Source organism: Pelodiscus sinensis, chromosome 6 (genome assembly GCF_052426305.1).
Source record: "Pelodiscus sinensis isolate ZL-2025 chromosome 6, ASM5242630v1, whole genome shotgun sequence".
In the NCBI taxonomy this organism is placed as follows: domain Eukaryota; kingdom Metazoa; phylum Chordata; order Testudines; family Trionychidae; genus Pelodiscus; species Pelodiscus sinensis.
The window spans coordinates 25,895,713-25,923,414 of record NC_143057.1 but is presented as its reverse complement, the minus strand read 5'-3'; the positions used below and the strand labels follow the sequence as shown (position 1 = coordinate 25,923,414).

Genomic DNA, 27,702 nt, shown 5'->3' with positions numbered 1-27,702 from the left:
GGACAAACTACTACTCCAGTAGCAACATATTACAGAGGCAAGCATTTTAGCTGACAGACACTTGTTAAGACAGATAGTGCCAACTTGGCCATTAGTGCAAACAAAAGTAGCAGCAGCTAGAATCACCATATCCCAGGGCAGGAGTTGGAAAGCTGTACTTTACCCGAGTGTCACACAGAGTGGAATTCGTTTTTGAAAATTATCATTTACAGTGATTAGATAGGTCAGGTACAGAATCATGCAAACAAAACACTGTCAATTCACAACCTTGTTTCTGGTGAGATGGATATAAAAATGTGCTTCTCCTTCCCCCACACCATTCACACATTGGACTCTAAACCAGCTCAGTTTCAATGGAAGAATCAAGTCCATGGAGCCTAACATTGCACTTTTCAAAGGGTATGAGAAGAGCAGCGATATGAATAGAGTAAAAGCACTAAGAATGCTTTTTAAATCTTTCCACTTAAAGACAAGGAATGAGACAGTGGAGAGCCTTGACTAATTCCACTCATAAACCTGGGCACTCTGCTGTAGGCTTGCAGTCATTGACCCAGTAATAATCATCAGTGGAAGGTGATGGGCAATGCTATCCCCTCAGACCTTCTCTGTAATTTAGAGATCAAACTGACAAGCTGACTAGACAGAAGGTTCAGAAAGAGCACCTTCTAAATGTCCAACAAAGCCTTATTATTTCACCATTATCATCCCCAATATACCATAGGAAAAAAGATGGAAAATCTGCTGGCAAAGATTGCATTCAGACTAGATTCCTTAAGAATTTGGGGACCTATTCACTGCTGTATATTTTACAGGGAAGACCCCCAAAAGTTGGTCTGAGAATATAGCAATGGCCAGGCCTGCTAATGGGGTGTGGAGAGGGGAGACAGTTGCCCTAGGCCCTTTAAATTGCTGCAGGAGCGCTGTGCTGGAGTATCAAGCCATGCACTACGAGCAGCGCCAAATGCGTGTGTGTGGCGGGAGAAGGCCTCTCCTCAGGCAGCACTTAGGGCCAATGACTATACTCAGCTCTACCTTTTCTATCCTCAGTCCCACGTTTTCCAGGAGTGCACAGCTGCCCTTCCTCACAACGTGTTGCTCAACGGCCCACAGATGACCAAATGATGCACTACTGTTCTGCTTTATTACTTTCACCTTAACCCTGGACATAAGGTTTCCTTAGAACAAAACAAAACCCCAAACAAACCTGCCCCCCTCAAAAAATTAAAACAAAACAAAAATTTTGCTGTACCTAATTTTCTAATTAACATATTTTGGTCCATCTTCAAGTACCCGCATACTCCTCTGTCTATTTGTAACAGATATTGGTGATTAGCAGTGTAGTATAGTCTAGATGTGATTTGCTTTATTTATACATGTGCCAATCCTGAAACAGATGTGACCATAAGCAACACACAAGCTATTCCTTTCTCTGAAGAATTCAGGAACACCAATGCCAACTTATTCTGATCAAAGACCAAGGCAGACAGCAAAAGTGCCTGCTATTCATCCAGTTCTTTCTGTAGGGAATACTTTGGTCTGACCCAGTATGGCCATGCTTATGTGTTTATGATCTGTATAAAGGTATTTTGCTGGACAGAAACATTATGAAAACAATAATGTGAAAATATGAGATTAATTAATAAAAATTATCCAAACTTTTTTAATCCATAAAAGGTCCCAGTTTTAATCCAGAAAGAAATTCTAGTGGAGACATCCTTAGCCATAAGCAGAATATGCAGATTCATAGGGAACCCACAAATTTAGGACATCACTGGGTCTTTAATGTCCACCCACCCACCTCTTCCTGTCCTTGTTCTGTGGCTATGCTTGGTCTGGAGACACTATACTTAACTTAAAAGTAAAAAAACCTGCCAGACCTATTAGCAGAACACTGAATCTGTGAAAGAGCCATTCAAGCATTAATGAAGTCTTTTAGAAGTCATTTGCCAACCCCAGGTAGATGCTGTCAGTTTCTGAATTTACTGTGTTAGTCTACAGCATGGGTTCCCAAACTGGTGGGTGTGAAGAAATTCCGAGGGGGGGGGCACGAGGCTGCCCAACCTTGCCCTCTCTCCCATAAGTTTTGCTGCTATTTTTGTTTTTCAGCCCCGGTCAGTTCCTTTTTTTTTTTTTTTAACAAGTTTCACTGCTATTGCGGGGGGGAGGCATGAGGGTTTCTCAAATATCAAAAAGGGGGCGTGATGTGGAAAAGTTTGGGGCTCACTGGTCTACAGGATCTTAGTTTAAAATTTGCTTTAAAACATTTGATTAGTGTGTTGACAAAGATGATAAAATCACATCTCTGAAAAATCACCCTTTCCCCCATCTCAGGCTGCCACTGAGCATAGGGTCACCAGTTTAACAGTACTGCATAGGGTTTCATAAATCCTAACGATGACCCTGAGTCTCAGTTTGAGTGTGAATAAAGGTTTGAGTACTCTCATATCCTAATCAAGCTGTATTGTCATCTCCAGTTGTTCAAAAAAATCATAAAACAACAACAACAACAACAAAAAAACCATGAGTCTACCTCCACCCCATGGCTATGTCTAGACTGCAGGCTTCTTTCGAAAGATGCTCTTTCGAAAGCATCTTTCGAAAGAGCATCTTTCGAAAGATCGCGTCTAGACTGCAGGCGGATCTTTCGAAAGAAAAATCCGCTTTTTCGAAAGAGAGCACCCAGCGAGTCTGGATGCTCTCTTTCGAAGACGGCCTCTTTACATTGAAGAACGCCTTCCTTCGAAAGAAGAACTTTCGAAGGAAGGCGTTCTTCCTCGTGAAACGAGGTTTACCGCCATCGAAAGAAAAGCCGCGTTCTTTCGAAATAATTTTGAAAGAACGCGGCTTGAGTCTGGACGCAGGGGAAGTTTTTTCGGGAAAAGGCTACTTTTCCCGAAAAAACCCCTGAGTCTGGACACGGCCCATAAGAAATCATGATATTAGCTGAAATATCATGAGACTTTAAAAAGTAATACTTGTAGGGTCTTTTAATTTTCCCTTCTGTTTCTTTTTGAGCCCTTAAGGCTCATATTTCCAGCTTTTCTCCTCAACCATGAGACAGCGACTTTTTTTTTTAAATTAAAGCTACAGATGTCAAATAGCAAATATTACAAGACTCTCAATGATAATATCACATTTTGAAATGGCTGGGCTTTTTTTTTCTTTTACCCACTGAAAATCTGTACAATCTTAAATTGGCCTTCTAGAGTAATTTGTTTCCCTAATACCATTACAAAGCATATGATTTTGTCAGGGAAGCTTTCCGACAGAACAAATTAAGCTCAAAATAATGATACAAGGGAGCTAGGAAGAGGTCCGGTGACTGCTTGATGCAAACCACTCAAGGACCTAATGCTAAAAGGGTTGAGAGAATTGTTTATTTTCCATTTAGTAGTAGTAATAGAAATGTTGGATAATTCAACATTTTGAATTATATCAGGATTAGAAATGCATTCAGGGAAGCAAGCTATTTACAGATAATAAAAATGACCTGCATCTTAATGAGACCAGATGCATTAATAACCTTCCCAGCCATTCCACCTTAATGACTATCACATTCAGATCTGATGTTTGCTATTCAGTTCCAGCTACCTGAGGGGAAGCTTCTGCAACCATCAGAAAATCATCGGCTTGTGTTCCAGTGATGCACTGTCTTGCAGATCCTTGCAGTATCAGGCTGGAGATAATGCTCCCAAGCAGGCTGCCTGAGAAGAACTTTAGGGTGTGTCTAAATAACACTCCTCTGCCGAAAGAGGGATGTAGATTAGGCACATTGCTATTGAAAATGAAGCGGGGATTGAAATATCCCGCGCTTCATTTGGATAGAAATGGCCACCGCTTTTTGCCTCCGTGGCACTTTGCCGGCAAAAATCGGCAGTCTAGACGGGGATTGGTTGACAAGGAAAGCCTTTTCTGACCGATCTTGTAAATCTCGTTGCATGAGGCATAAGGGATCAGTTGGAAAAGGCTTTCCTTGTCGACCAATCCCCATCTAGACTGCCGCTTTTTGCCGGCAAAGCGCCGCGTTGGCAAAAAGCAGCGGCCATTTCTATTCAAATGAAGCGCGGGATATTTAAATCCCCGCTTCATTTGCAATAGTGATGTGCCTAATCTACATCCCTCTGTCGGCAGAGGGGTGTAGTTTAGACACACCCTTAGAGACTAAGGGTATGTCTACACCTCTTTCCTCTTTCGAGAGAGGAATGCAAATGCAGATGAGTGAAATTGCAAATGAGGTGTGGATTTGAATTTCCTGCACTTCATTTGCATAATCACATCTGGCTGCTATTTTGAAATACCCTATTTTGAAAAAATAATCTCTGTCTAGATGTAGTTATCTAGAAAGAAAACCCTTCTTTCAAAATTACACTTACCCCTTATAAAATGAGGTTTAAGGGTAATTTTGAAAGAAGGGTTTTATTTCAAAATAACTGCATCAAGACAGCGTTTTTTTTTTTTTTTGAAAGAAGGTATTTCAAAATAGCGGCCAAATGCAATTATGCAAATGAAGCACAGGAAATACCCTATCTTAACATTCAAATTGTGTGGGGATCCGTGGTCATTTGCCACTCCCCCATGGCTCTCACCTTACCCCTTTTCTGCCTCACAGTTTCATGATCAGCTCTTTCCTTTTGCACTCCCTCTTCTTACTGTCTTGGAAACACCTATTCCATCTCTCTAAAAATATATCAGTCATCCAAAACTTCTTCATATTTTACTTCTGCCTGCTTTTGGCTCTCAGAAACCTGGATCCCTTAGTCTGATATGGCATCTGCACCTTACCTCTTTATTTGAGGCCTCTCTTTTTACATACTCCTCAGACTATGGCAGGAGTGTTGGGCTTCACCAACATAATTTGTTGGGGAAAAGTCAACATGGTTTCTGTAAAGGAAAATCATGTCTTGCTAATCTACTAGACTTCTTTGAGGGGGTCAACAAGCATGTGGACAAGGAGGATCCAGTGTGTATAGTGTACTTAGATTTTCAGATCTTAACAAGGTTCCTCACCAATTTAAAGAAAGTTGTCATAGGATAAGAGGGAAGGTCCTCTCATGGACTGATAAGTGGTTAAAAGCAGGAAACAAAGGGTATGAATAAATGGTCAGTTTTCAGAATGGAGAGAGGTAACTAGAGGGGTCTTCCAAGGGGCCATACTAAGACCAATCCTATTCAACAGATATATACAAATAAACTGGAGAAAGGGGTAAACAGTGAGGTGCATTTTTGAAGAGGATACCAAACTGCTCAAGACAGTTAAGAACAAAGATTGTGAGGGGCTTCGGAAGGATCTCACAAAACTAGGTGATTGGGGAACAAAATGGCAAATGAATTTTAATGTTGATAAATGCAAAGTGATGCACATTGGAGAAAATAGTCCCAACTACACATACAGTATGATGGGGACTAATTTAGCTATAACCACTCCAGAGAGAGATCTTGGAGTCATTGTGGATAGTTCTCTGAAAACATCCACTCAATGTGCAGCAGTCAAAAAAAAGCAAACAGAATGTTAGGAATCATTAAAAAAGGGATAGAGAATAAGACAGAGAATATCTTATTGCCTCTATAAAAACTATGGTACATCCACTTCTTGAATACTGCATAGAGATGTGGTCCCCTCATCTCAAAAAAGATATATTGGCATTGAAAAAGGTTTGGAAAAGGGCAACACAAATGATTACAGGTTTAGAATATATGCCATATGAAGAGAGATTAAAAAGACTGGGACTTTTCTTCTTAGAAAAAAGGAAACTAAGGGGGAGGGATATGATAGAGGTCTATAAAAACATAACAGGTAAGGAGAAATTGAATAAGAAAAAGTTATTTACTTGTTCCCATAACGCAAGAACTAGGGCTCACCAGATCAAATTAATAGCTAGCAGGTTTAAAACAAACAAAATTAAGTTTTTCTTCATGTAGCGCACAGTCAGCCTGTGGAACTTTTTGATAGAGAATGTTGTGAAGACAGGGAATTTAATGGAGTTAAAAAAAGAACTAGATAAATTCATGAAGGTTAGGTCCATGAGTGGCTACTAGACAGGATGGGTAGGAATGGTGTCCCAAATCTCTGTTTGTCAGAGGCTGGAAATGAATGACTGGAGAGGGATCACCACGATTATCTGTTCTATTTATTCCCTCTTGAGCATCTGGCATTGGGTACCGTTGGAAAACAGGTTTCTGGGCTAGATGGACTTTTGGTCTGACCCAGTATGGCGGTCCTTATATTATGTTCTTATGTTCTTCTCTCCCATTTCTGCTACTTTCAACTGGAGCAAATGAAGTTAGTTTAATGGAGTTAGTTTATTCACTAAAATTGCAGTTTTGTTCAGCCATAAATTATTCACAAAGTTAATCTGGAACTAACTAAGTCAAACAGAAAAAAAAAGTTGATTTTTAAGTCATAGCCACATAACAGAGTCCTTATAACTGATAGCCCACCAGTGGTTCTCAAACTGTTCCATGGGCCTTCTTTGGGGAGCTGCTAGCAGTCCCACGCCAATCACTTCTAGTTTACTGTTTCTGGACAAGGGAAGCTGTGGGAAGTGCCATGGCCCAGGCATTTCTCAAACTCTCTTTTGAAGATGTTCTACTTTGTATAAAATAATTAACTAGTCACTGAAGTAGAGACTTGAATTTCATTCCCCCTCCCCCTACGTTCTCAGTTGTACATTCATTCTCACTTTCTTTCTGGACCAGTGACCATTCATGCTAATTCATAGTGGTAATTCATAGTCATTAATGATCACAATGAATTGTAAGCTCTTGGGGCATGTCTATGCAGCAGCGCTATTTCGAAATAACAAACTGAGCTTCTACACAGCAAGACTTTTATTTCAAAACTAGCCAATTAGCCCGTCATAAGACGGGATTTTCAGGTCTCTCCTCCACGTTGGTCTTCTTTCCTGAGCCTCCGGTCTCTCCCTCTCTCTCTCTCCCTGTCCCCCTCCTACCACCTTTCCCTCTCTTTATCTCAGCTCTCCTCTGCCTCCTGCTTCTCTTTCTATCTCTCTCTTTCTCTTCTCCTCCCCCTCCTACCTCTCACTTGGGGGGCTGCAGAGCTTAAACGGCTGTTTGGGCACCGCACTCTCCGTGCTGCAAACGGTCGCTTGCACCAGTTGCTCCCACACGGCAGCCCAGATGAGCAGCGCAGAAGTCAGCTAAGCCCCTTTGTGGGAGGCGGGGCAGTGATGTTCACGGCCAGGGGATGGGGCCTGGAGCCGCTGTCATTCCACACGTCACCGCCCCACTCCCCTTTGCCTCCCGCCATCATGCTCAGCTGACTTTTGTGCCGCTCAGCTGGGCTGCCGCGGAGAAGCAAGCTGAGCAAGCAGCCAATTGGGCTCCCCGGCGGCGGGAGGCGAAGGGGGGCGGGGGAGCCCCCTGGCCATGTACGTCACTGCCCTTCCCCTCCCACCGTGGTGCTTAGCTGACTTCTGCGCCACTAAGCCGGGCCGCCACGGGGGAGCAAGCGGTGCTCCCCATGCAGCACGGGCTGCCCAGAGGGCACAGCCAGCATTTCAGGCAACAGTGCCACCCAGAGGGAACAGCCAGCACTTCAGCGTTACAGACTTTCAGACATTGGGCTACTATATATATTATAATTTTGAAATAACGGGTATCTTATTTTGAATTCTGTAATCCTCATTTTACAAGGAATAACGCCAATTCTGAAATAGCTATTTCAGAACAGAGCATGTGTAGACAGGGCAGCCGTGGTTATCTTGAAATAAGGGGCCTCCAGGAAATCCCACAGGTGACCTGTTGGCCGCTCTGTCCACACTCATCAGAACTCTCTAGCTTCCCTTCCCCTGCAACTCTTAAAGCTGGAAGCAGAAGGGAAAGGGCTCTTCATTGCCTTCCCTGCTGCCAAGGCTGAGCCCACGATAGCTGCCAGCACTGCCTCAGGCAGCTCCCAGGACCCTGCCTGAAGATGAAAGAGTCATTCGCCTTCCAGGTCTGGTACGGAGATCCTGGATCTGGAGAGAAGAGGCAAACCTCCAGGATCTCCGCACCATATGCAGGAGTGCAGACATGTACGGCTGGATGGATGATAGCCTGGCCACCAAGGGTCATATGCGCACCTAAGAGCCTCTTATTGGCCTTGCCAGATAGCAGCCATTCATGGTTGCTTTAAGGCCTTGCTGATCTGTTTGGCCTCTGCCCTCCACCCTGGCAGGAATGTCTCTCCCTTGCTTTCACAAAGGTTGTGGAGGACATAACCTGCCACCACCACTTGGAGGACGTTCTCCTCATCGAGGTCCAGCTGGGTGAGGAGACAATGGAACCTCCCCTTGAGATGCCCAAAGTGCCCTCCACAACAATGCTGAACCTGGTGTTAAAACGTTCCTTGATGGGGTCAAGGTGTCTGGTGCAGGCTTCATGAGCCAGGGGAGCAGCGGGTAGACTGCATCCCCTATCACACATATAGGCATGTCCATGTCCCCCCGACCCTGATGGAGTGGTTGGGGGAAAAGATGCTGGCATGTAGCTTCCAGAACAGGCTGGAAGTTTGGAAGACATGTGCATTGTGTGCCTTCTCTGACCACCCAACATAGATGTCCGTGATAGCCACAGTAGTTGACGAGGACCTGTAGGACCATTGAAAAGTACCCCTTCTGGTTAATATACTCAGATGCCCAGTGGTTGGAGGCCCGAATGGTGCTGTGGGTGCAGTCAACAGCCCCCTTGCAGTTGGGGAAGCCCATGACAACAAAGTAGGCGATGATGTGGGTCAATGTTACCCAGGTTGATGACTCTGCACAGCCGGACAGTATTGATGGCCCTCACCACCTGCAGAAGGAGACAAAAAGAGGATGACAGGGTTGCCTGGCTCCTTGGGAGGACCCAGAGCCTCATTCCCTTCTCCATCCCCTACACATGAGGAGCAACCCCGATTTGCCCCATCCCCCATTAGGATTTTGCAAAGGTGGGACTGAAAAACCTTCCGGAGAGGTGACTTCCCTACTCCCCCAACACACACCCTTCTGGGACAATAGCATGAGCGCACCTTACCTGCATGACCATGGCTAAGAAGGTTGATCTCCCCACAGTGAACTGGTTCCCCACAGAGCAGTAGCTGTCCAGCATGGTGAGTTTCCAGAGGGTAATGTAACCTGCTTCTGGAGGGGGATGGCAAGTCTCATGTGGGTATCCCATCGCCTGATGGCAGGAGCGAGCCACTCACAGAGCTCCAGAAAGGTGTCTTTCCACATATGGAAATTCTGGAGCCACTGCTGGTCATCTCACCACTCCAGGACAATTCAGTCCCACCAGTTGGAGCTGGTGTGCAGTCTCCAGAAGCAGGAGAGCATAATGTGCAGGGGAGGTTGGGGGGGTCAAGCTGCAAGTCCAGCTCCAGGAGAGCAGAGAGGAATTGCCCCACAAGGAGCTGGGGGGTCCTGTCCCTGCAGGGCTTAGAAAGCAGCCCACAGAAACTGCAGCAGGAGGTGCACTAAGACATATTAGAGCCATTAACTGCTGGGAAGAAAGTCTGGCACCATGTCTAGAGAGCTGAGGAGTCCACAAGGGCAGCCACAGCATGCAAAGGAAAGGCTTTGCTGTCCCTGAATGAGGTAGGCAAAGGAGAAGAACCTGAAAAACGGCTGTACAGGCGGGTCTCTTTAAGCTCAAGCCTCAGATAGCCTCAGGCAGAAGCTCCAGGATGTGAATGTTGTCCTGATGACCTGCCTGAAGTGTTTCCGAGTGGCCTTAAATTCGATTCAGCATCAAATGAGCGTATACACTCTATTTCAACAAAACTCGGTGCTATTTTGATGGGTATATGCTGTATAGACACACTATTTCAAAACAAGCTATTTGGAGTATTAAATAGCTTATTCCGAAATAAGCGTGCAATGTAGTCATGCCCTTAGGGACAAGAACTGTCTCTTTGTTCTGTATTGGTGCAGCACGAGCACAAAGGTTCCTATAACACAAATCATTATTATTAATAAAACAGTAAAATAATATGATTTTAGAGGACTGTAAATTCCAATTAGGAACCAAGCACTGATGGCAAATGAAATATACAGCCACATACTTTTTAAGTTCTCACAGGACAGATTTGAGACTACATTTATCAGGCTTTTAAATATCTAGTCTAGCATTTTCAGACAGGTAAGGAAAACTAACTAAACCAATTTTTAATGTCAGTGCGGATTTTCATTTGATAGGTGGGTGAAAATATATATTTTATTGGCATGAATATGAGGAAATGTGGGTGATTATGCTCTCAAACATGCAGTTAGAATTTTTTTTTTAATTTAGGGGTTTTATGTTTTAATAGCATTAGCACTTATAAACCAAAACTTACTGAAGTCTTTGGGAGTCTTTCCATTGACTTTCTATTGGGATCCATTTAAAATATAAAATGAAAATCGAAATTACAAATGCATTTTCAATACACTGTTTTTTTCTCAGAGAGAACTATTATTTTGTTTAGCATTCATTGTATGAGATTTTATTGTAGAAAACCTAGTCAAACGCAACATTCACCAAAACAGTTCATTTTTATGACTCAGTTGAAGTATCGCTTTTGTATTGCCTGGTGGCAAACAAGGCTTTCAGAGTTTGTGAAGTTACTGCCATTCATCCATTAAGCTTGTCGCATTAAAGAGCAAACCTTAAGGGATTCCTAATGGCTTTAGGAGTGGTATGGTGAAGAGAGATGGAGTGTTTCACCTATGGGCTATCAGTTCAAATCCAATCTAGGCTAATAGTGACCTAGAGCTGTGAGTATCTGAAAGGTTTTTGTTGGAGCTTGCGGAATAAATTGATGTTCTCAACTCCAGTTCCTAGCAGACAGGTGTTCACATCACAAAACACACCATTTGGCAGTAATTGGCAGTCTCAGAGAAGCCAAGGATTCAGCTGGCATGGAAGCTTATTTATCCTCTTACTTGTAGAGGTAGTTCTCACAAGGGGCTTTTCAACATTCAGAAATTGCACTGACTTAACTAGATCATATTCTAAATCTATTTAGCAAAATTGGTGCAATCTCCTTTGGTGTGCTTTTAGTTAGGGTAATATCAGTTATGATAGTCTTGATATAATGCATTGCTAAACTAAGTAAAAAGTGTTCCTATAGGGAATTTGCAGCAATACATTTATACTAGTGCAATTTGTAAGGACCAGACTAAGACCAGATATGAAGCACGCTAGTTAGGCAGTGTTAGAATCCTATGCATGTCCTTTTATTTAACATAGAACTCTAAATTTATTAACAAATTTCGAGATCAGAAGGGCTGTATTATTATTATTGTGAACTTCCTAAATAACAAGGCTATAACATTTCAGCCAGTAATTCCTGCATTAAGCCTGTAATTTTTAGTGGTTCTAAAGCAAACCTTTGAGAAACAATTTTCAATCAAGACTAGGAGTAACATTGAAAATCAGCATACTTTTCAGGAATTCAATAGAGTTAGGTTAATTTACAACAACTGAGAATGTGCCCCTCACTATAAAAAGAAAAAAAGATGACCAACTTTTAACATCACTGCTCCTCGTCCCCTCCTCTCCCCCCTCCGCCCCCCTGGGAATTGTGCCACATAATCAGTGAGCAATTTAGTTCTCTTCAAGCACAGGGGATGATGAGAGAAAAGAAGCAACATTATAAATGAGATTACTGAACTCTGACCACAATTTATTTTCCAACTCACATGAGATGAGGCTAAAACCAGATGTAAAATAGTCCAGTGATTGAGGCCCTCAGCCCCTCACCTAGAATGAGGCAGATCCAGGTTTGAATCCCCAACATGAGGAAGTAATTGGTATCCAAGTGCTCTGCTTCTTAGCTGAGGCTATGTCTACACTACAGAGTTTTTGCAGAAAAATGGCCGTTTTTCCACAAAAAATTCACAGTGTATCCACACCTTAAGCGTGTTTTTGTGCAAGAGAATTGAAAGAACAGAGGGGGTTTTGCACAGTTGGTTTTCCTCTTTCTATGAGGAAGAAGCCTTTTTTCAAAAGAGTTATTTCACAAAAAGGCATATATGGATGGGGAAGAAGAAGTTTTTGCACAAAAAGAGGAAAGAGGAAAGAGGAAAAATGACAGGTGCCCTGGTGGCCATTCTGTGCATGCCAATCAGTGCTTACTTTCAAGAGAGCATCCATGCAGTCTGGACGCTCTCTTGCAAAAGCCCATCACTTTTTTCAATGCGCTTTTGCAGTGTGGACGCACTCCTGCGCAAGAAGTTTTTGCAGAAGATCTCTTCCAATAAAAGCTTCTTGCACAAGAAGTCTGCAGTCTAGATGTACCCTGAGTGAACTAACCACAAGACATAAAGTCATCATCACAATGTTCTCTCTAGTCCAGTGACTATTTAATTATATAAAGAGTGGAACAGCTTCAACAGGAATGACTGGGATACTTCATCCTTCTCCTATAAAAATCACTACATCAAATAACAAATTACCTTGGGAAGGGTAACCCTGGGTTTTGAGTCCTTGCTTCTGGCTAAGGATTCATACCTAGATCTCTCACATTCTGGATGGTGCTTGAGCCTGCAGAGATTTCATCATGAGTTCAGTTCTCATGCACTCTCTTTGGGTAGCTTCTTGCCCATTGACACTTGGCGGTCTTCACCTTCTCTGGCCCTCCAACTGTTCTTCAACTCTGTTCTCTCCTTTTCTGAGGGAACCTGTAGTCCTCAGTCCTTCCACTTGCCTCAGCTGCAAACTGCAGTCTAAGTCTAGCCCCTCACACAGAGCCTTACTGCTGTCTGGGGTAGCCTCTCTTCACTAGTGAATGGATGAGGTGGGGCAGAATTTATCCTGTTCTTTCTCCAATGGTTCTAGATCAGGCACTAAGTTACCAGTAACTTTCACAGTGTCTAGTACAACGGTGATGGACCATCAAAAATTTTAGTCTATCGACTTCTAGAAAAATTTCTACAAAGCAATAGACATTCCCTTCTCTGTCTCTCTCTCTCTCTATATATATATATCCTATTAGCTTTAGAATACAGATTCAGAGAGAGAATGTGATCTTTAAGTGTATAATCAATAAATATTTTAGTGCTCATATTGGAAGGCTCTGAGCATTGTACATGGAAACAATCTAAAAAATAATCTAATAATTATTGAAGAGTAACAAGACCCTCCCCTGTTCTGTGATATATAATATGATTTGGACAGATTTAAGAAGATCAGAAGCACACATTTTAGTAGGCAAAAGTGGAAATGAACACAAGGGAGTACGTTTTCAGTGTTATTCTTCAGAATGTTTGGTGTGACTACCACCATTAATATTAAATAGGAATTATGTCGCTAAATCCATGAGAATTGTACTGAAAGTTTACTTCAGTAAATGCCTTCTATTGTAGGATTTTAGTTGTGCCAAGCCCTGATTTGTCAGGCTACAGTTTATATTAGTTTTTGTTGGTCTTGTAGAAATAAAAACCCTTGGCAATACAGTACTGAACATTTTTTTTTCAGAAGTCACACAAACAATAAATGAAACAGATAACTCCTACGGCTACATCATTTTCTAGCTTTAGATTTATTTCTGACTCCTATGAACTGTCCAAAACAAACATCAAACTGTCCTGTTTCCCAATTTGTTTCATTTCTTTGGTTCTTATCAGCAACGTAAGTACATTTACACATTTGGCCCTTTTGGACCACTTCCGTATTTAAGGTTACTAAGACACGTGATTGCAGGGTTGGAGCTGTTGGGGAGAGGGGAGACTTGAATTTGTCTGATAGTTGGTATTTTTTCTCTCTCAGAAAATTGGTTAATTTGGAAAATTTGGTTAATTAAAGTTAAAATCTTTAACATTACTATTTTAAGGTTGCTAAGTCCAGAAGTAAAGTCAATGACAACCCCCATGGTCTGCACCATCTCATTAGTTCTGTGATGAAGCTGGAAGATTGGGGCTTTGTTTATCAATGCTGGTGTGGAAATAAATATGGGAATTTTGCTCATGAAGACATGCAGAATTTGGTACACCTGACCTAAATATATCCAGAATTAACCTAGTCTCAAACCAGCAAACAACTCAACAGGTGTTTAGATTTGCCCAGGCACGTAGCCATATTTAAATAGATGTGGCTACTTAGGCTACATCTACACTGCAATGCTATTTCGGGATATCAGAGTTATTTCAGGTTTGCTATTCCGATGTCTCTGTAAACCTCATTCTACAAGGAGTAAGAGATGTTTCCAAATAGCACATTATTTTGAAATCTGGCACTGTGTAGATAGCGCCAAATAGTGAGATAAGCTATTTTGAAATAGCACTGAAATAAGATATTCAATTTGCGTAGCTCAAATTAGGTATCTTATTTCGAGTTACAGTGCACGTATAGATGCACCTTTAGAGACCTAAGCATTTGGTAGAAATCTGATTGTAACCAGATCAAGAGGAAAAAATAAAATCAAAGAATTCCCTCCTCTTCCCTCATCTGCAAGTTAGAAATGCAGGTTCAGCAACACTGAAATATTTGACAAATATGTACATTTTGCCAAACTGCTCTAAATAAAAGCAAAACAAAACAAACAACTAATCCATTCCTACCAAGCAGTTTTGTTTCAAGATTAAAAAAATAAATGAAAAAATGTTACATCTAAAATGTTCTTTAAATTTTGTTTAGTTAAAAATGTTCAAAATGCTCAAAATTCAAAGCAAATATTTGATTTTTGATGCTTCAGTTCACTGAACTGAATTTGAAAAAATGTCATTTTTGGTTCAACCTATAACAGAATTTATTTTCAGTGTTTCAGAATTACCAATGAACTGAAAAATCTGTTATTTGCCAGGTCTTGGTATTAAACTCTAACTTTGTCTATCATCTCCATGTTTCTGGTTGTTGTTATGGCTTCAAACTGTAAATTGTAGGTCACATAAATACAATAGAGCAGTTATTTATTCAGTTTATATTAGCTCCCTAAAGAACTTTTTATACTTTAACTGAGTTTGTGCATGCACATTCTTTTTGCTTCAAGTAACTTTAAAAATAGATTTACTTTATCTGGTTAATTTGATTAGGATTAAATGTGCTGGACAATCTATACTTAACTCCTCTCTTTATACTTACAAAAAAAAATGTAAAAAACAGACATGTTCCCCATACTGTCCAACCCTAGGATGGAAGAAACATTTGTTGAGCTCATAGTACAGTTTTTATATCTATTTAGAACTTGATTCTTCTGTTGAGGTGTAGGGGTCAATTGTGGAAGAACTGTACGTGTGAAGTATAGAGGTGGTGAGGCCTGCATTCTCCCCCCTTTCCCATTCCACCCTCCTCTTCCCTACTACTAATGAGCCAGAAGCAAGCCTCTAGGAACATATGCCATTGTAGCAAGAATAAATTGCAGATAGGGGCGGGAACATAACAATCTTGTTTACCTAAACCAAGTAAACAAAGTCAAAGGACAAGCAGTACAGCTGAGCCATACTGTAATAAGCAATGAGTAACCCCCGGAAATCTCCAAACTGCCACAAAGAAGGTAGAGACACAGTATTTAAAATTGCACCAGAGCACAGCAATTTGGACCTCACTGATGGGTTTTTGGGTACCGGCACCTCAGAAGCGGAGACAGGCTCTCACTTCATCTGCAGCCAAAATGGGGTTCTTGGGTAGCCGAAGGGATGTAAGAAATGCCGCTTTTCCTATCATGTTGTTCTTTTAGTTAAAGGGCACAGCTGATAGCTGTCAAGAAATAAACCACTTGTGTTTGACAGATACCTGTGTAGCGTTTTTTGTACTTTGAGAATCCAGTATTGGACCTGAGACTTACTCTTGCTGGCAACATGAGGCCACCAACATAGCTGTGAAAATCTTCTGATTGAATTGTATAGGGCACCAAGTCTTATCACAAAGGACATGTTACCAGCCTTAGGCTGGTAACTTTTTATTTCACTCCAGATTTGAACTAGAAGCAAAATATTCCAAACTTAATTCCAGTCCCTTGAGCCATTCAATCACTACATTGTGTTCTTTTTAATTTTATTCCTTTTGACAACAGCATATGATATATATATTGTATGACTAGGCATTTATTTTTATCCACTTCTGTTCTTTTAAGGGAAAGGTCAAATGTTAGCTAATTTTATGCCAGCTTTCACACTTTTGTTTGAGAGCTTCTATTGCTGCTTAAAGCATAAAAACAAAAAACAGGTCCCACCTGCTATTTGTAAGCAGCTGGTAGATTTTTTTAGTCATTTTACATATATTATAGACTGTATTTTGATTAGCATCATTGTACTTTTACCATATTGGTTTTATTTAGTAAACTTCTGGACATTCCTAGTATGCTATGTTATAAAACCTCAAACTGGCATTTGACAATATCTCAGTTCTCCTCCTCACATCAAGATTAAGGGCTCTAGATTCAGTACCAAAGAAGTCAATAGCTAAGTACTCTAATCAATAAGCTATCTTTCCAGAGTGTGGACAGGTTGCTTCCAGGTCAAAAGAGCAAAATATCCTTTGCCTTTGTACACATGTATGATTTGGTTTCAATATTTACTCTTTCCTAACTTCGTTTGCTTTACCTGATATTTTGAAAATTGACCCCATGACAAAAACATAAAAAAGTCCATATTGGGGTTTGGCTATTAAAACATCCTGGATAATGCCAATAGAAAAAAAAATCTGTGATTTCCTTTTTTAAAAAAGTCATTACTAATGCCATTTCATATTTAAATCAAAGGATTTATTTCAAGTTTATATTTAGAAATCTTAATTATGAAGCCATTTGAAAGAAATAAAATGTAATTATTTCTTGCCCGGTTGTATAAGATGTGTTAAGCTAAAGTTCTTAATAATTTTCAAACTATTACAAGTTATGATTAGTCTTAATAGTTGCAATAATCATGGAGGAGTAAGTTATATAAACATTTAAATGAAAAGTTTAATGTTCATTAAAACTATGCGAGTTGGAAAGACAAGGGTCTTTAAGTTCAGACAGTACTCAGCTCAAATTCTTAATTACATCTAAATATACCAATTTCATTCCCTTTTCCTGGAGAATATGTATAGAGCAGACCACATGGGTGAACAATGGGGGCGGGAGGGCGCTAATATATTTTGCTAAGCTTTAGTGCTGCAACACAGAGTACAGCATGGTTTATCATACCGAAAAATGGGAATTTGTAATAGCAGGGAGTGACACATGCATCCCGGGAAGTATTGAGCAACATAATCAAATCACAGAAGTTGGAAAAGACCATTTTGATTATCTGGTCCATCTCCCTACTACTTCAGGATTATTCTCCATAGTATATCATCTAGAGTTTTCTCCACTCTAATTTTAAATGTTCCAAGTGAGGAAGCTTCCAGCACCACCCTTGGGAAACTATTTCACACCCTAAGAGTTTAATAGCCTCTTCTGCGTACTTTATCTCTTTCCCTTCGGGCTTCCACTACTACTCTCCTCTCTCCTACTCATGTAACTATGAGTAAATTTGCGGGAGGAAAAAAACGCCAAGGAAATATGCCAGTGAATTACATCGTCCTCTATGCTGAGATCCACACAGTGCATCAGAGTGTGTGTGGGGGGAGGGTGGGGTGGTGGTCAAGGAACCAACTCTTCTCTTTTGTAGAACAACACTGCAAAAGTCCTAACCCAATCTTGAGTAACAGCAACTTGGGGGCCATAAGAGACCATCTGGCAGTTAAGAAATGGTATAGTACATCTCTATGTTGCCTCTTGTGTGTAATATAGACATATGTTTCAGAAAGGGAAGGCATTTGGCAGAAGAACCAGATTCACAAGCAGAGATTCACTTCTGTCCGAGCAACACAAGGAAGCTGTGGGCAGACTATGGCCCATCATTTATAAAACAAAATAGGAAAGTTTTGTCTGTCTGAACACAAGCTATTCTTTTTTGAAGCATAAGGATCTTGCACAAAAAGGGGTTTTTGCACAAAAAAGGAAAAATCCACACCTCTTATTTTTGCGCAAAAACTCCTAGCGCAAAAACGGATTGGCAGAAAATATGCAAATGAGATCACGACTCATGAAAATGAGTTCCCCATTAGCATATTTTCTGCCGCAAAAACTGGCAGCATAGACGTAGCCTGAATGTGCACTTGGTGTGGCTTGCTAAGTTAATACTTAATTGTTAAATTAGCTTTGTTTATCTGTACTAATACAAAAAATAAATTGCCGACTTGATACCACTTTATACTACCGAAAGGGTATGCAATCAATTTCTTGTTTAGTGAATTAAAACATACATCTAAAATGCTGATATCATTATGGCAAGACCCATAATATTCTTAGTGTTTTCTCTTTGTCCTATTGAATAGCTTTTCTCTGTGTGTTAAAAATATAGCTGGATCAAAAAGCCAGCCCACAGTCCCCCAACATCCTGAACTCTGAAAGAAATTCTGATTTAGGCCCAGATTCTGATCATCATTTTTCATCTGGAATCATCATTAAAAACCACGATCCAGAAGGCAGACATTCTTTTCATCTCTCTAATCCCAATATTGTGCCTTACTCTCCTGAGCATTTATATTTTCTTTGGATATTACTGATGCTTTTATGCTCACTTTCATCTTGAAATTCTGAAGATCCAGGAATGAGACTCTATGTACCAGCCAGCCATCTCCTCACATACACTTTTCCCACATGTCCCAAATCTCTTTTCCCTCACTAGCAAAATCAAATGTAAAGGCCTCTTTTTAAAATTTTATGTTTTACATTTTATAATAATGGTTGGAGCACCAATTTTAGGAAGATAAAATGAGATTTTCAAAATGCAAGGACATTTTATTTAACATAAGCCAAACTTATTGAATTCAAGTGGGCTTTTGCCAGCTGATGGTAAACTAGATCATTGGAATGAAATATCCCATTCAGCTTGCAAAAACTAAGAGATACATAATCCTCACCAAGATCATAAGGACTGGCAATCATATATTGGATAAACAACTAAGATATTTAATCATCTTGGAACAGTAATAACACTGAAGTACAATATGCTAAATTGCTTCATTACCAGAGACACATTTCTGTAAATATTTGGCTGCCCAATATCAGCAATAGCTGATGGAATTAAAATTACAATATGCATCATTCATGAAATGTGATAGAATCATGAACTACAGGCATATGCTGAAAAGTTTGCTTTTGTGGTTCAGTGGGACACAGTTGCCAGAGGCTTACAAAATATTTGTCTTATTTTCTATGAGACTTCTTAAAACTCTGCATTTTTAATTCAATTTTTAAAATCTTACAAACCTGAATTTGTGGTGATTCATGTTAGCAAGTCAGAATTGTGCTCATGCATAGAGAAATTCTTCAGTTTCTTGTTATAGATGTCTCGTGGAAATATTTTTCCTGGTTCTTACATTGATAAACTGTAGATCGTCTTTAGCATAGCTTCAGGTAACTGGAACAATTAATTGGATTAAAAAGAAAGAGGAGAAAAGGTATTAAAAAAAGATCAGCTTATATAAAATGATGAGATCATACTGGGGAAAAGTATACCTTTCTTGTTCTAAGTTCATTGTGCATTTGGACCAGGTTTAGATGTATCATATTCTTTGGCTATGGAAACAGCTTTTTTATTATTCTTTTCTCATGCATTCACACAGGGCCAATTTATGCTCCTAATTCCCTGAAAACTAACTGAACAAAAGTGACCTGAGTGATTGAACAAAATTGGCAGTATGATTCTCAGTAAACTTCACAAATCTTCTGGGTTGAATTAATTTATTAAGGATCAAAGTTCATAAGAAATGTATGTAAACGCTGAAGCATGTTAGTCTTGCTTTGACATGTGTTTTTTCCTTCTCGGGGCCTTCATAAGTTCTCCTGTTGCTCTTTCTGGCTCCAGTCCAGAACCCACTGAAATCAAAGAAGGTTTCATTGACTTAATTAGAGAAGTCAAATTGATCAAGCCCTTCATGCCTCCAATTCTTTCTTCTGGATCTGTGCTAGCCATAATCATGTGTACTAGATAGAAACTGCCTCCTAAAAGCCTATTTTATAGTTCATATTAGACAGTAGAACAAAGAAACCTAACACTCATCCAAAAGAAGGCTTTGTATTTAAAGGTTAGTTCTGTTTAAAAACACAACTATTTCTCTCTCCTCTCATTTTATTATGCTTGTTTGCTTTTACACAAAACCCAGATTATTCACATGCTTTGTTCACGTGTTTTATTCTGTTCACCCATGTAGATGCTATCTCCCCAACAAAAAGTCTTTAACAGGATGTTTTCATACATATGCTGGAAAGCAGAAAGTGTCCTACAGAAAGCTGACTGGAGGACAACAATCTTGCTTCACAGCAACTTTTCAGGTAGGTTTGGGGGTATAGTAAGGTATACTAGTCTGGTATGTGTTCTAATAGTTGTATTTTAGGTGAATTGGCAGAAATCCTGAGGATTAAGAAGGACACACATGGTCCTTGGCTGTTTAATCTAGACTTGACTATGGACTCTTGGGATACTGACCTACCCTTCTTCAGGCAGTCAGATTTGCATAATTAAACATGCAATTTTAAGTTTTCAGCACATAGTAACTAAAGGTCTCCTAATAGGAGTCTCAAGAGCTACCTTAAAAAATACAGTTGTTAGTATTTGTATCACAGTAGTACCTACAGTTCCAACCAAGATCAAGGCAGCATAGTGCTACTTGCCACACAAACACATAATATAAATCAGTATCTGCTCCTAAGAGTTTACAGAAGGCAAAATAGAGCAAATCAGGAGAAAGTAATAACACAAGCTGACAGTGCACACTTGTGATTTGTGAAGGTTATTAAATGACTTTTGGGCAGGTAGCATCTCTCGCAGTTCAAGCAGGATCTCAGAGCCAGGAGTCCTAGGTTCAGTCTCCACCTTTGACTTGCTGTGTAATCTTGAGCAAGATGCTTAATCTTAATTGTTTCATCCAATTTCAGGGAGGAAAATTCCACAACTTTGGAAAGTGCTTTGAGATCCTTGCATGCATCTGCACCTTAGAAGTTATTCAGAATCTCGGGGGAGCTGTGATCAGTGAGGCAAGTAGCAAGATTTATTGAAATTTGCTCCCTCTTGAGCTACACAATTTCCAGCTCTCCCTTTCTAAATTTCTGCAGCTGGCTGGCTGGCAAAGAGGAGCTCAACTACTTGGATAGAAGATAGGTACAGCTCTATGTTTGTGCCAAAGCGGATAGAGTGTTTCACATGTCAGTTGCTTTTCTTGTTAAAAAAAAAAGAAGAAAAAGAAAAAAGAATGAGCACTGCCACTAGGAAGAGAAGAAACGGTACAGTTTAGTTAAAAACATGGTTTCCCCTTCAAACTACACTTCCTGTTACAGCTGAAGTGGGGACCAACTTCATACAGTCACTCTTTGTTCTAAAGCAAAAAGGAGCATCCAAGAAAAAATAGCTCAAGCAAATGTGACTATTCTCTCTCCCCCACTCCCTGCTTTTTGGCTGCATTTATTCCCTTCTCCAACACATCCAGTTAGGTTCAGTAGCTGTACAAGAGAAGCAGAGACTAAAAGAAGCAGGTAACACTGTAAAATTCTGGCAAGTGCTTTGTCAAAGACTACTGTTCTTGGTAAACAACTAAGCTCAGACCTGACAAATTTACTATACCAAACATCTTGCAGGGCATTTGTCCAATAAACAACCTCTTTTGAGGTATCTACAGAAAGCTCAAATTTTGTCATAATCATTACACATACACAGGTAATATTTAAGCAACAGTGTATTTAGACTGAAAGCATTCTGTATGGACTTAGGGTAAGAATTAATCACTAGGGGACAATATGTCTCAGGGACAGACCATTTAAACCTGAGGGAGTTGCCAGCCTCCCCCTGCTTAGCCTTTGATGTAATGCAAGGCTTAATTATCTAGCTTTGTTCTATCCCAAGATTATCAATGGAAAACCTTCAGAGACAGTCAGGGGCTGGAGACTTAGGGGAACAATTCAAATGGATTCAGGGAGTAGGGATGTACCTGTTGCCAACATGCCAGGGAAAGACATAGCCCAGAACACAGTACTTGAGTGGATGAAAAGCCTGGGATGTTAGGAAGCTGATACCAAGTCAGGCACAAGAAACCCCTTACCTCCAGTCTGAGTATGTCTAACAAGTTGACTCTCTCACCTGCATACCTGAAGAACTATCACGAAGATCATTCAAGAATAAGGACAAATTGTGTTTTAGGAGATTTTTTTGATCTGGTCTGGAGAAATGGAGGCAGAAAGGCAGGTGTAAAGTACAGCATAGATAGCCTGCAGCAATCCATATAGGAGAAAACCATTCCAGTGATCTCTCTACATACAAAAATCAGTTAGCTGTATAGTGTCAGAAGTTATGTGGAAATTCATTAATGAATAATGAAGGTACACAACATGTCTAGATGTATCCCTTCACTGTGCTTTACTGCACTAACTTTTTGGTGCTATTACCGCACACAGTAAGCGAGAGGATTGGAAACAGAGAGTAAGTATACCCTGCAATTAAACACCAGGGACTGTCCCACACCAGCTGACCAGCTCATGGGACTTAGGCTGTGGGACTGTTTAATTGTAATGCAGGCATAACTATAGGGAAGGGAAGTCATACAATGCAGCATTATTGCTCTCTATCAAGACTAATTATAAAATACTTTTAGAAAGCTTTTAATTTATATATTTAGAAAGATTGTTCAGTATAACCTAATACATCCACCCTGCTCCACCTATAACAATACGTACATGATTGCTCTGGGTACCAGCATCTCTCCCTCACCTGCTCCCTCACTCTCATCAGTGTTCTGTTTATTTATATTCTTAGCATCTGAGCCATCAGCCTCCCACTTATCCCATATCTGCCTTTTTGCTCAGCTTAGCGTTACCACTGTTGTGGCTGATGCTAGACAAGCTTAGTAGTATTACTATCACTGAAATAAAAATATAGCCCCATAGGGACTATTGTACAGCTTATTTAAGTCTTCAATGTGCTTTGGATTGGCTCCTAAAGCTATAGGGTTACGTGTCAGAAATTTCTGTCAACCAAAGTGGCAACTGTCAAAGATAAGATGGTAAAATAGTTTCCTGTGTAACTGCCAAACTGAGAACTCGATGTGGCTAGAAAGCTTGTTTCCCTCACCAACAGAAGTTGGTTCAATAAAAGATATTACCTAAGTAAGCCACCTTGTCTCTCTAAACCCTGCTTTCAGTTATTTATGCTCTGTTTAGCCTCATGTGCCTAATGCCGTTGGACTCAGAGTAGCAACTGTGCTAGAAATTACTAGGTGATAGATGAGCTAGGTATCTAGAGTAGTTCAATTTGAAGAGTAAGGGGGAAATGGTCGCTACAGTTTTTAGACAAGTATCACAAAATAAGACAATATTGTGTTTATTGCTTGTGCTAATAGGAGTGTCAGATAAGGCTGAGTAAGTATTGGAAATCACTGTAGCAAATAGTGACTGAGGTGTGAAATGGAAAATATCTATCCAGTGTAGAGAGAATACCAAGAGTGATCACCTGTCAGTGCCAATCTCTGCTCTTTGCTTTATGTGCAGGATATTTAGCTACACCAGAAACATTCAGCAATATTACTAAAATGCATATTGTCTATAAACTGGGAATGTACAAATTTACATGAAAGAGGTATTTTAGAAAATATCATTGTGAGAATCCATGTTTATTTTACGTCAAGAATTCTCAAATCAAGTTGCTTATTTGAGAAGTGATTTTCTAAAAAATTGGCCAGCCCTGCAAATGCAGTCCAGCACCTAAAAACCAAACTGAGTTCTTTCTGACTCACAACTCACCAGTAATAAAAATTCTGCACTCACAACTTAGTTAAAAATTCCATTGATTATGCATGAGCTATGAGACAATCAAATTCACTTTCTCTTAATACTGCAAAACCAATATGGCTAACAGCAGCAAAAAAAAAAAAAACAAAAAAAAAAAACCCCACACCAAACAAACCACACAACAACAACACACACACACACTTCCAGAAATATACATTCAACAGACATTCTGAGGGAAATAAAGATATCATTTCAGAGGGTCACTTTTCTGGCCACTGTCATAAAAATCATTGTGTCTTGGTTTTTGTTTTTTTCATTTACTAGCACCCATTCATCTACATTCTTCTAGTTAAATTTGTGTTTTAGAACTCATAGTGAACCAATTCTCTCTCATTTGTGACCTCCCCATGCACAAGTTGGCTGCAAACTAGATTAACATGTTGGTCATTAGTTCATGTGCAAATAAAAATAAAGCAGACTTTGTATGTATTTAAGTTGAAAACCTTTGCTCCCCAAACCCCATTAAAAATAAACAAGCAAACAGAAAAGCACAATTTATCTATCATTGATAAGGGCATATTATCCTGAACAAGTAGAGGTGACACCTAGTCTGGACTATACTGACTCAGTAATTTATTTCTTTACACATATTAAATACAGGCAGTCCCTGACTTACGCGGATCCGACTTACGTCAGATCCGCACTTACGAACAGGGCTTTCTCGCCCTGGAGGTCGAGGTGGCGGATTGCTACCTGCGAGCTCCGGGGCGAGAAAGCCCCGTTCGTAAGCTGCTCCGGTGCTCCTGGTCTGCTGGAGACGGTCTCCAGCAGACCAGGGGCACCGGGCGGGTTCCCGCGCTTCTGAGGCTTTGCCAGAGCAAAGCCTCAGAAGCGCGGGGAACCGCCGCTGCTGCTGCTTCAGTCCCGGTGCCTGTGGTCTGCTGGGGTCCGTCCCCAGCAGACCACAGGCACCGGACTGAAGCTGCAGCCACGGCGGGGTCCCGCGCCTCAGACTTTGCCAGAGCAAAGCCTCAGAGGCGCGGCACCCCGCTGCTGCTGCGGCTCTGCTCCCCGTGTCCCTGGTCTGCTGGGGGGGGGCGCAGCTAGTGTGCCCCCCCCCAGCAGACCAGGCTTTTGTTTTGGACCCTGGGGCAGAGCAGCTAGGGCGCTGCCGATTGGTCCTCCAGCGCCACTCTGGGCACTACTGGACCAACCCGGCAGCACCCCAGCTGCTCTGCCCCAGGTCCTGATTCAGCCGCTGCTGGTCAGTTTCAGCAGCGGCTGAATCAGGACGCCTGGGGCAGAGCAGATGGGGTGCTGCTGGGTTGGTCCAGTAGCACCGAGGAGCAGCGCTACTGGAGCAACCCAGCAGCACCCCAGCTGCTCTGCCCCAGGTGTCCCCAAGTCAGCTTCTGCTGAAACTGACCAGCGCTAACTACAGGAAGCCCGAGGCAGAGTTGCTCTGCCCCGGGCTTCCTGGAATCAGCTGCTGATCAGTTTCAGCAGCAGCTGACTTGGGGACGCCTGGGGTTCTTAAGTTGATTCTGTATGTAAGTCAGAACTGGCGGTCAGTTTCAGCAGCAGCTGAATCTGGACGCCAGTTCCGACTTACATACAGATTCAACTTAAGAACAAACCTACAGTCCCTATCTTGTACGTAACCCGGGGACTGCCTGTACCTAACACTGTCTTATAACAATATTGAAGTTGAGAACCTCATATAAGCAAAGAAATTCTTTGCTGAAGTGTCCAAGTGCCATTAATTTACATTCCTTGAGCCATAGTAATCCCTGTTGTATTAACATTGGTGGAGTTGCGCTATGGGCAACTATAGGTCTTTGTGACTAATTAATAGCATATGGACTTCTGTCAGAGTTTTAAAACTACACATACATGCTGTAATAGAACAGTGTCATATAATTGACCCAATACATGCCAATAAGGAATTCAGAGACTCTCTACGTATATGTATGCTGCTTTGTCCTACATACACAGTTCCTAATACTTGTTCCAGGAAGACAACTGGAGCACTGAACAAGGTGCTCATGATAAATAGGAGCGCTTCTATATAATTAAGAAGGGTGTAATCATAAAAAGACCCCCCTCCCCAAGAATTCTAATGTACCAACATACCAGAAGTATCTAATAGAGTCCTGGCAGGAAACCTCATGTGATTGCTCATAGGGTAGAGTTAAAGAGGTCAGGAATGGGTTTGCCAGTATTTGTAGTGTGGTGACTTTGCCTCCCTCTAATTGCAATGGATGAATATGATCCAATGTGCCTGGCCTTGATCCTAGCTACAGTACACATTTAGGGGCTGAACATTTCTCTGAGAGTAATGCCAGACATTTGTTCACCCTGCTGTCTTTCAACTCAGAAGAAATCTTCACACTTTCTCCACTTGAAAATATTCCCTTTCTTTTGATTAAATCCTCTAGAACCTGAAGTTGCTTTTCTGGCATATGGAGACTGTCAGACTCTCTATCCTTTCACGGGGAGGGGGGTGGATTTGAATGACCAAAAGGCATCATTTAGTCATCTCCCAACCCAAAATTCATGGAGGCACCTGCTAGTGCAGCAGTGTGACAAAGATGTCAAGATTTCAAACAAAAAGACAGGGCCAGATTTCAGCCCTCCAAAGCCCTTAGCAAAGTCATTGTCCAAATGACACAAAAGGTAGCTACACAGTATTCGTTCAGGATTTCCTTGTTTCTACCATTTTGTCCATTCTCAGCCTTAGCATCATTTTAAGGTTGTTTTCCTTGTAGTTGAAATTGTACAGAAATCAGATTGACCATGTTGACTAGATCTGTTCTGCCAAATGATATAAATTAATTAATCTTCTGTTTTTCTTTGTGATACTAGCTCTGTTTGGCAAGAATACAACAGATGGTGATAGAGTCCAATCAAAGTTGTACAAATAAAGCTCAACAGATGCTTTCTGGGCTAGCTTGTAACTTGCATGGCATGCTGCGCAAAGAAAGAAGAGGAAATTAATTACCCCCTCTCTTCTCTTACATAGACTAGCCGATGCTCCGGTCTGTCCATAGGGCTACTCTCTCCATGGAGCAGATATCCAGGGAGGGTCAGGGAATGAGTACAGAAGTAGAAGCGGGAGCTATTGTTAGTTGCCAGCTTAGTCAGAAGCAAGAATGGAGGAACTTTGACTAAAATGGCATTTCTCTGAGTCCTAATGGCTTCCAGAGCTGCTGCAGCTATGGTGATGTAGCACAGGTACTACCTCTTGAGCTCCCTTTCCTTTTGCAGGTTTTGGTTCAAGTCAATACACGTACGGTTAAAATAATAGGCCAATGTTTTCAAATGAGTTTATGTGTATTTCTCATGTGTATGCTGATTGTTTTTGTCTTCTAGTCTTGCTCGGTGGCTGTAGTTTGTTAACACTGTCTGCTGAGCACTGATGGCTGCCAGTAACTGAAATATATTGTTAACTGAACTGTGGGCAGTACTAGTGCTTGGAGCTAATGTGTTCTCAGAGCTGCACAGTGTGAACACAGCAGGTGTAAAGTAAAAGCAATAATAAAAAAACCTGAACAGACCTTAAGTGCCATGATTATTACTGTAGGCCAGTTTTTCTATGCTCTTTAGAAAATCTACTTCTTGAAGATGCTGTGTTGGAAAGTATTGATAACTATATTAGTCTCATTTTTTTCCCTGGGAATGAGAACAACAAACAAAAAACAACAACAACACATGGACAGTTAGATAGACAAGTTTGGGGATTTTTATCTAAAGAATATTTGCATATTCATCTTCATTTTTACATATAGAAATATACAAAGATATATCCATCCATAATCTGATAACCTAAGAGTATTTTGAAATGTGCAGGTTGGACAGCACACTGAAAATGTCTTGAGGGTTACATTGTTTATACTCAATGGAATTGAATATCACTGCCTGCAATAAAGAAATAAAGAAATCAGATTCTGCCAACTTTACTTACATTGAGTTGTGCCTAAAGGTCTCGATTTGTAAATAATTTG

At 40.8% G+C, this 27,702-nt stretch overlaps 1 long non-coding RNA gene across 1 annotated transcript in view; it reads right to left on the bottom strand.

The window, feature by feature from the left end:
- Positions 1-4,446: 4,446 nt before the first annotated feature.
- LOC149524132 (uncharacterized) overlaps positions 4,447-27,702 on the bottom strand; it is a 36,592-nt gene continuing 13,336 nt past the window's right edge. The window contains exons 2-3 of the long non-coding RNA XR_016349856.1: positions 19,193-19,343; positions 4,447-8,790 (exon numbers count right to left, since the gene is read on the bottom strand). This is a non-coding gene — a long non-coding RNA (uncharacterized LOC149524132). The remainder of the gene's footprint in view (positions 8,791-19,192; positions 19,344-27,702) is intronic.